Consider the following 9,552-nt stretch of genomic DNA (forward strand, 5'->3'; position numbering starts at 1 on the left):
CACACACACATATGCACACTCATACATTGCATACGCTACTGAAACCCATCATTGATGGTTACTATTAAGATCCGTGGGCTTAGCCCGTCAATTCTTTGTAGAGGTAAGGTGGGCTGACATCGTGGCTTATAATTGAGATAATTGACAGGAATGGCATCAAATTATAATGTTTCTTTGTTCATTTGAGTCCTGGGAAATCCACCTTCCGGTGCCTAACAGAAATATTACAAAGTAGTAGTTATACATACTATTTCAGGGAACAGAGAGATACGAGAGTTTTGTAGAACATTCTGTGCTTTCGTGATCTTCAAAAACGATCTTCTTTGGAATAACACAGCCAAGGTCTTGTGATTTCAGTGAAGCAGGGTCACTGGGGACAGTTTATGAAGCCTGTCCTTTCTCTGATGGATGGGAGATGGACACACGGGGCTTGTCGCCAAGAGTCTTGGTCTGCAATCTCAGGATTTCCCAAGGAAGTCTGCATCAATAAAAGACTCTATTTTCTAATACAAATTTATATAGATTTTTAGATGCCAGGATAAGCATTTTAAATTGTACATTGTATTGATACTTTCTATGGCAATTTATAAAGCAATTGGACCTATTTATTTCTGTATAGAAGCAGCTGAACAATGGACATATTTTCTTCCCAAATCTCTTTTCTATACACATTTTCAAAGTGCCTAAGAAAGAGTGAAGCTGCCTTAATTTACTACGTTTTACTGCTTATTCTTTATTAAAAAAAATAGGGGGATGGAGGGTGAGGGATTTATTAAGAGAGTGTTACCTTAGTTGTGAACTCTAAAGCTTACTTTCCTTTTTACTGCTGAGAAGCATATCATTATAAATGAATTCAAAACTACAATTGTATGATGCATTTGGAAGCTGCCACCAACACTCTGAAGTCTCTAATGGGACTTGGTTTGTCACCTGTGGAAAACTAATTCTGATTAAGTAGCACCGAGATTAGTCATTCTAGCCTCCACCGAATTGCAGTTGTTCAAGGTTCACTAGAACCTTCCCCATCTCTTAATGCCTGAGTGTTGTACTTCTCACCTGCAGCCACAAACTGAAACTGAACCAATGGAACTGACCCACCCAGAACGGAAACACTGATGTTCGCAGTTCAGGGGAAAGGCTCTCGGAGGAGGCCCAAGTTAATATGACAACTCCACTGAAGCAAATCACCATTGAAGAAAAGACACTGTAGCATATGCAGCCTGTTTCTCATTATTATGCAGAATGCCTCAAAGATGATAATAATATTAAGATTTTCATCACAGTATATGATTTTGTTCCTCAGCATTTTTTCCAGCAAGTTATATAAAGACCCATCTTGGCAGTTCTGAAACTCAATGGTTTCATGAGCACTTGAAATTCTAGTGTTCAGGTATGTTCAGGCAATGTCAAAAAAAAAAAAAAAAGGTGGAGGAACAGATGCATTTGTTAAAAGCAGTAACAGCATTCTATCTAAATTGTCTGAGGTATTAATATATCTTCTGACCTAGATTCAAGGTAATAGTTAAACACCCTGCCACGGAGAGAGAGAAACAAACATACCTGAAAGAGATCTCTTCCTATCAGTACTTAGTTCAATTCTTCACTGTCATTGGCAACAGAATTTCCATTCCCTTGAAATAAATGGAGTTTTATGTGTCTTCATGTTTTCCCTATTCAATTTTTAAGTCCTTAGACTTACTACAGGAGTTCCTGGGTGGCACAAATGAGTTAAACACTCAACTACTAGCTGAAAACTTGGTGGTTCAAACCCACCCAGAGGTGCCAGGCCTGGTGATCTCTTTATGAAAGATCTCAGCCTTGAAAGTCCTATGGAGCACAGTTTATTCTGCACACATGGGGTCTCCATGAGTTGGAATTGACTCAATGGCAACTAATAACAACAAGGCTTGGTAAAAACCTGTTGTCATCAACCCTATTGATTCTGACTCATAGCAACCTTATAGGAAGAGTAGAACTGCCCAACAGGGTTTCCAATGCTGTAAATTTTTACGGAAGCAGTCTGCCACATCCTTCTGCCATGGAGCGGCTGGGAGATTCAAGCTGTCAACGTTTTGCTTAGCAGCCGAGTGGTTAACTACTGCACCACACCATTAAAATTGTATGATCAAAAACTGAATGAACACATGACAGGCTATTATCTATTTGTGGGTACAAAAGGTCCAAAACTTTCTTTAGAATGCAGTGTCCATCCATATTTAGTAGAAGTAACAGCTGTTACATACATTTGTGTACCGCAGAAAATGAAATATAATTGTTCTGTGCCTCATTCATTCTCTCGTTCCTGGATGGATGTTTTTTGTTTTTCTTCATGGATGGGTTTGGCTCAAGGGGAGACGTGGAGAATAACTGTTTCCTTTACATGTAAATGCGTGTAAACTCACTTGAAATCAGGGAAAGATACTATAATGCTTTTAGTTTTTTTTATAGGGTAGTCACCAATACATATATACAGCAATTTAAAACTACACTTTAATAATACAATGAATACAAATACCTTTTAAATAGAAGTTTTAGAAATAGAACCTGCCTCTTGAACTTTAACTTGTATTTAATTAAATGAGTTTGATTTTCTAAAGCTAAAAGGATTCTCCATATATCTCCAGCTAGGCTCTTTTGTTTTTATGGTGAAAGCAAAGCTTCTCCAAAAACATTTTGGTAGAATATTTCTTATATTCCCAACAAATTCTTGAGCGGTTCCCAAAAGTTATTGATCAATTTATTCTTTGGTCATAACTAACATAAGGGGAAAAAAAAGGTATTATCAGAAATATATAGTCAAAATTTTTGACTTTTCTGAATAAAGAAATAATGCATAGCACTTGCCACTACTCCTATAATTTTACACCGCAGTGCTTTTAATATAATGAATAATGGATGTGTAATTCCAACTTTCAACTCTAGTAACAGAAAGGTTTGTCTCTGTCACTTAAAATTTAGATTCATGTCTATTAGCTCATTCAGGGGAGTTCCCAAATGGGAGTATGCTAGCTATCAAAAAAAATGTTCAAATTTGTATATGATTACCTTTTTTTTTTTTCTGTTGAAGTGTTTGTTTTTTGTCCAGTCAGAAGTAGTCTTATTATGTACCAGAGATTCTTTGTACAGATCGATTGAGAGATAGTTTAATTAGACAATTAAAAAAAGAAGCATTTTTTCTTAACTCTATAAAATGATCATTATTTCCGTAAGCAGCAGTTCTCAAACTGTGATCCTTCAAGAAAAGCAGCATCAGCAGTATCTGGGAATTTGCTAGAAAAGCAAATTTTCAGGGTTTACCATGGAACTAATGAAACTACTTTGGGGGGTAGGCTGTAACAATACGGGGTTTTAAGGAGCTCTCCAGATAATTTTGATGTGTGGTCAAGTTTGAGAGCCACTGGATAAAAAAATAAAGTAAATAAGATTAAAAACAAAATATATGGAAGAACAGAAGAGATTTTCCAATGTGCAAGGCAATAATGCAATAACAGGAGTCATCAGGAAAATAAAGTTAACATCGTCTATGCCATGTTCACATTAACTAATTTTACATAACGGTTGGTATAATAGCTTGTAAATCTAAACATCTAATAGTACACTGTAGTTACTAAATTGCTTTCACATATCTCACCATATTGGTTTCACATAATAACTCTCTAAAGTAGTGCAAACAAAATGTTATTCCCAGTCTATACGTAAGAAAACTAAAAATTTTGTCAAAGGTCATCCAGCTAGAGATGGTATTAGAACTCATCTACTTATTCTGAGGTTCCTAGTGACATCCCACGACATGCTAAGACATTTATGAAAATGACCTTATTAAAAGGGACATTTTTTTTTAACATTTTATATCAACTACATTTCCAACTCTAGTTATCACTCTTAACATTAAGTGGCATATTAATGTATATCTTAACATCTTCACTTGTTAGAACTTACATGATCTGCATGATGTAATTTTTTTTGAGAAAATTAGCCTCCTACACTCCCTACATTTACATTTTCTCTACTGTACTGTTGCATATTGTCACACTGTAAAATAATAATAAAATACAGATATTTCAAAAAAATCTTCATCTGCATTTTATTCTTTTCTCAGTCTAAAACTACTCAGGTCACCACTGTTTTATTCACTCAAAAGGCATTTTTTTTTTCCTTCACATGTCTGTCAGTTTGTTGTGCTGTGGGGGCTTGCACGTTGCTGTGATGCTGGAGGCTATGCCACTGGCATTCAGATATCAGTAGGGTCACCAATGGAGGACAGGTTTCAGCTGAGCTTCCAGACTAAGACAGACTAGGAAGAAGGATCCGGCAGTCTACTTCTGAAAAACGTTAGCCAGTGAAAACCTTAAGAATAGCAGCAGAACACTGTCTGACAAGATAAGTCCCCCAGTCGGAAGACACTCAAAAGACGACTGGGGAGAGCTGCCTTCTCAAAGTACAGTCGACCCTAATGATGTGGATAGAGTAAAGCTTTCGAGACCTTCATTTGCTGATGTGGCACAACTCAAAATGAGAGGAGACAGCTGCAAACATCCATTAATAATCAGAACCTGGAATGAACGAAGGATGAATCTAGGAAAATTGGAAATCATCCAAAATAAAATGGAATGCATAAACATCAATATCCTAGGCATTAGTGAGGTGAAATGGACTAGTATTGGTCATTTTGAATCAAATAATCATATAGTCTACTATGCTGGGAATGACATCTTGAAGAGGAATGGTGTTGCAGTCATTGTCAAAAAGAACATTTCAAGATCTATCATGAAGTACAACACTCTCCGTGGTAGGACAATATCCATACACCTACAAGGAAGACCAGTTAATACGACTATTATTCAAATTTATGCACCAATCACAAAGGTCAAAGATGAAGAAATAGATTTTTATCAGCTGCTGCAGTCTGAAATTGATCAAACATGCAATCAGGATGCATTGATAATCACTGGTGTTTGGAATGAGAAAGTTGAAAACAAAGAAGAAGGATTGACCAATGACTTCTTCGTTCCAAATGCCTTCCTTCACCAACATAAATGGTGACTATACACATGGACCTTACCAGATGGAACATACAGGAATCAAACTGACTGCATCTGTGGAAAGTGACAGAAAAGCTCAATATCATCAGTCAGAACAAGGCCAGGGGCTGACTGTGAAACAGACCATCAATTGCTCATATGGAAGTTCAACCTGAAACTGAAGAAAATCAGAACAAGTCCATGAGAGCCAAAATATGACCTTGAGTATATCTCACCTGAATTTGGATACCATCTCAAGAATGGATTTGATGCATTGAACACTAGTGACCAAAGACCAAAGAGTTGTAGAATGACATCAAGGACATCATACATGAAGAAAGCAAGAGCTCATTGAAAACAAGGAAAGAAAGAAAAGGCCAAAATGGATGTCAGAGGAGACTCCGAAACTTGCTCACGACCATTGAGCAACTAAAGCAAAAGGAAGAAATGATGAAGTAACAGAACTGAAGATTTTAAAGGGCAGCTTAAGAAGACAAAATAAAGTATTATAACGACATGTGCAAAGAGCTGGAGATAGAAAACCAAAAGGGAAGAACACACTCAGCATTTCTCAAGCTGAAAGAACTGAAGAAAAAATTCAGGCCTTGAGTTGCAATAGTGAAGTATTCTATGGGGAAAATATTAAACGACACAGGAAGCATCAAAAGAAGATGGAATGAAGACACAGAGTCACTATACCAAAAGGAATTAGTTGACTTTCAACTCTTTCAAGAGGTAGCATATGATCAAGAACCGATGGTACTGAAGGAAGAAGCCCAAGCTGTTGGTGAAAAACAAGGCTCCAGGAACTGACGAATATAAACTGAGATGTTTCAACAAACGGATACAGCACTGGAGGTGCTCACTCATCTCTGACAAGAAATACAGAAGACAGCTTCCTGGCCAACTGACTGGAAGAGGTCCATATTTATGCCTATTCCCAAGAGAGGTGATCCAATTGAATGCGGAAATTATAGAACAATATCATTAATATCACATGCAAGCAAAATTTTGCTAAAGATCATTCAAAAACGGCTGCAGCAGTATATAAACAGAGAACTACCAGAAATTCAGGCTAGTTTCAGAAGAGGACACAGAACCAGGGATATCATTGCTGATGTCAGATGGATCCTGGCTGAAAGCAGAGAATGCCAGAAGGATGTTTACCTGTGTTTTATGGACTATGCAAAGGCATTCGACTGTGTGGATCATAACAAATTATGGATAACATTGCAAAGAATGGCAATTCCAGAACACTTAATTGTGCTCATGAGGAACCTGTACATAGATCAAGAGGCAGTTGTTTGGGCAGAACAAGGGGATACTGATTGATTTAAAGTCATGAAATGTGTGCACCACAGTTGTATCCTTTCACCATACCTATTCAATCTGTATGCTGAGCAAATAATCCAAGAAGCTGGACTATATGAAGAACAGGTAATCATGATTGGAGAAAGACTCATTAACAACCTGTGTTATGCAGATGACCCATCCTTGTTTGCTGAAAGTGAAGAGGACTTGAAGCACTTACTAACGAAGATCAATGACCACAGCCTTCAGTGTGGTTTGGACCTCAACATAAAGAAAACAAAAATCCTCACAAATGGACCAATGAGCAACATCATGATAAATGGAGATAAGATTGAAGTTGTGAAGGATTTCATTTTACTTGGATCCACAATCAACCGCCATGGAAGCAGCAGTCAAGAAATCAAAAGATGCATTGCATTGGGCAAATCTGCCGCAAAGGACCTCTTCAAAGTGTTGAAGAGCAAAGATATCACCCTGAAGACTAAGGTGCGCCTGACCCAAACCATGGTATTTTCAATCATATCATATGCATGTGAAAGCTGGACAATGAATAAGGAAGACCAAAGAAAAATTGAACAAAAGAATGAATGAATCTGTCTTGGAAGAAGTACAACCAGAATGCTCCTTAGAAGCAAGAATGGTGAGACCGCATCTTACATTCCTTGGACATTTTGTCAGGAGGGATCAGTCCCTGGGGAAGCACATCATGCTTGGCAGAGTGCAGGGTCAGCAGAAAAGAGGAAGACCCTCAACGAGGTGGATTGACACAGTGGCTGCAACAATGAGCTCAAGCATAACATCAATTGTAAGGATGATGCAGGAATGCACAGTGTTTCATTCTGTTGTGCATAGGGTTGCTGAGTCAGAACTGACTCGACGGCACCTAACAACAACAACGACAAGGCATTTTTTGAGTGCCTACTTTATGACACTTTATGACATGTCTTCTTCTAGGTGCTAAAGAAATAAATGTCATAAGTCCTGCCCTCTGAGAAGTTTTCATCCTTTCTTATTCCTTTTTTTTTTAAATTTTAAATCTAGAAACAAAGCAAAATCCAGAAAAGGCTAAGCCAGCATCCTGGCCTGAAGAATTGCAATAGCCTCCTCAACTGTCTCCCTGCACATGCCTTTCCCTTGCTACAGTGAACAATGAACTTTTTCCTGCAAAAATGCGATAATCTCTCTCCTCTGCCCAAGATTCTCTAGAATCTTCCCATCACATGTAAATGATAAAATTCTAAGCATTTCTCATAGGATATAGACTCCACATTATTTGACCCTTATGGACCCCTCTGACTTTCTGTACTTTAACTATGTCATTATTCTTTCTTCAACATACTAAATGTATGCCCAATTCAGGGTCTTTAAAATAACTGGGCATTTGGCCTGGAACCCTTTTAAGCTAGATTTGCAGGGCTCATTCTTTTATTTCATTGCAGTCCCTTTTCAAATGTCACTTCCTTAGAAAGGCCTTTCCTGAATGACAACTCTATGTGAAATAGTCATGCACACTCCCAATTTAGTCAGTCTCTGTCTTCTTATTTTGCCACATTTCTTGTTCACAGCACTGTTCTCTACCTAACAATACTTTATATATCAATCTTATGCAGCTTATGAATATTTTGTGGTATAAATAATATATCGGTTACTAGATATTACTCATTCACTTGTTCATAGTCAGTTTATTCTACTTGTACTTTCATTCCGTGAAAGCAGAGTTTTTGTCTTTTGTTCACTACTGTATCCTTGACACTGAGACACTGAGAACAACAAATTAGAAACACATAAACAATTATGCATAAACAATAATCAGATTAGTTTATAATGGGACTTCTTCTTTGATGATAAAAATAACATATAATACAATTATGCTCCAAACAACATTATTATTAAACATATACAAGATAAACTGATAGACTTGAATGAAAAAATAGAGACATACAAAGATAGGAGGAGAGCTCCAGTATCCATTGTAAGACTGACTAATCAAGTAAATAAACATTATAAGATATATGGAAGGTGAAAACTTAAAAGATTAAGTAGAACTATAAAATATCAAAATAATCAAATATAGTGACCTCATGTCTGTCAGAGCAGAACTGTGCTATCCTTTTAGGTGGTGAAGCATTTTTCATTCCAATTTAGTTAAATCCTTACTCTCTGGTACTGTCAGCCTGTAGGTAATGTTTTCATTAATCATCAACCATTTTTCTGGTTCCCAGTTGTACAGTTCTGGTGTGTAACCTGCACTATTGTGTGGAAGAAAAATGCCCATTGTAAGTAAGTTACCAAATATTTGAAACTATTGCACAGGTGAATGATGACCTTTACAAAATGGTGAACAATTAGAAAATCTCAGGCATGCAAACAGTAGCAGGTGGAGTACGCCATTTTAACAAGACACCTGTAAATATAAGTAAATGTGATGTCATGAAAACAAATAAGGAGAAAAAGTTTTCAATATACATTGTCTATGAACCAATATGAAGAAATGTAATTTATTTTTTAAGAAACAAAGTGCTATTTTTCAATGTTTCTCATTTGAATGTGGATATAGATAGGTAATAGAATAGAGTTGTAATATTTTTGGGAAAATCCTGCTTATCGAAGGAGAAATACTAATGATCAGCATCATTCTAATTTATGAATAAAAAAATTATGAGCTATTTCTAATAAATCAGCAAGAATACAGTTATTTCTTGTCAATCTAAATTGAGGAGAAATGCACATATATTTGAAGAGAAAACAGTGAGTTGTCAATTCTCTGAAAGAGAGAGAGACATTGCCTCAAACAAATAAATGAAGTTGTTTCCTTTGAAGAGAGTCCTTGCTGATTTTCTGTTCTTAGTCAGATTTATACATTTTTAGAAAATTTTTTTAAAGATTCAGAATTCCAAATGGTGATATAAAATGTAGTTGGGATCATAGTAGTACAAGACCTTAAGTAGTATTAGTAGTTGTCAGATAAACTGTGTTTCCATTGGGTGAATTTAGCATACGCTTTGCTAAAGCATACCCACCATTTCTGATATTTAGTTGCAAACTCATGTCTTGGCTTAAATTCTCTTTTATGTAGTGTATCAAATTATTTCCCTTCTTTCAATCTTTCAGAGTTTACATATAATAAACCAGAGAAATGTAGTGCGCATAAGCAAGGAAATTGGAAAAGTCATCACATTTGTCTTTGAGATACATTCTAATAGTTTTATCATAAACATGA

This window comes from Elephas maximus, chromosome 3, assembly GCF_024166365.1.
Source record: "Elephas maximus indicus isolate mEleMax1 chromosome 3, mEleMax1 primary haplotype, whole genome shotgun sequence".
NCBI classification, from domain to species: domain Eukaryota; kingdom Metazoa; phylum Chordata; class Mammalia; order Proboscidea; family Elephantidae; genus Elephas; species Elephas maximus.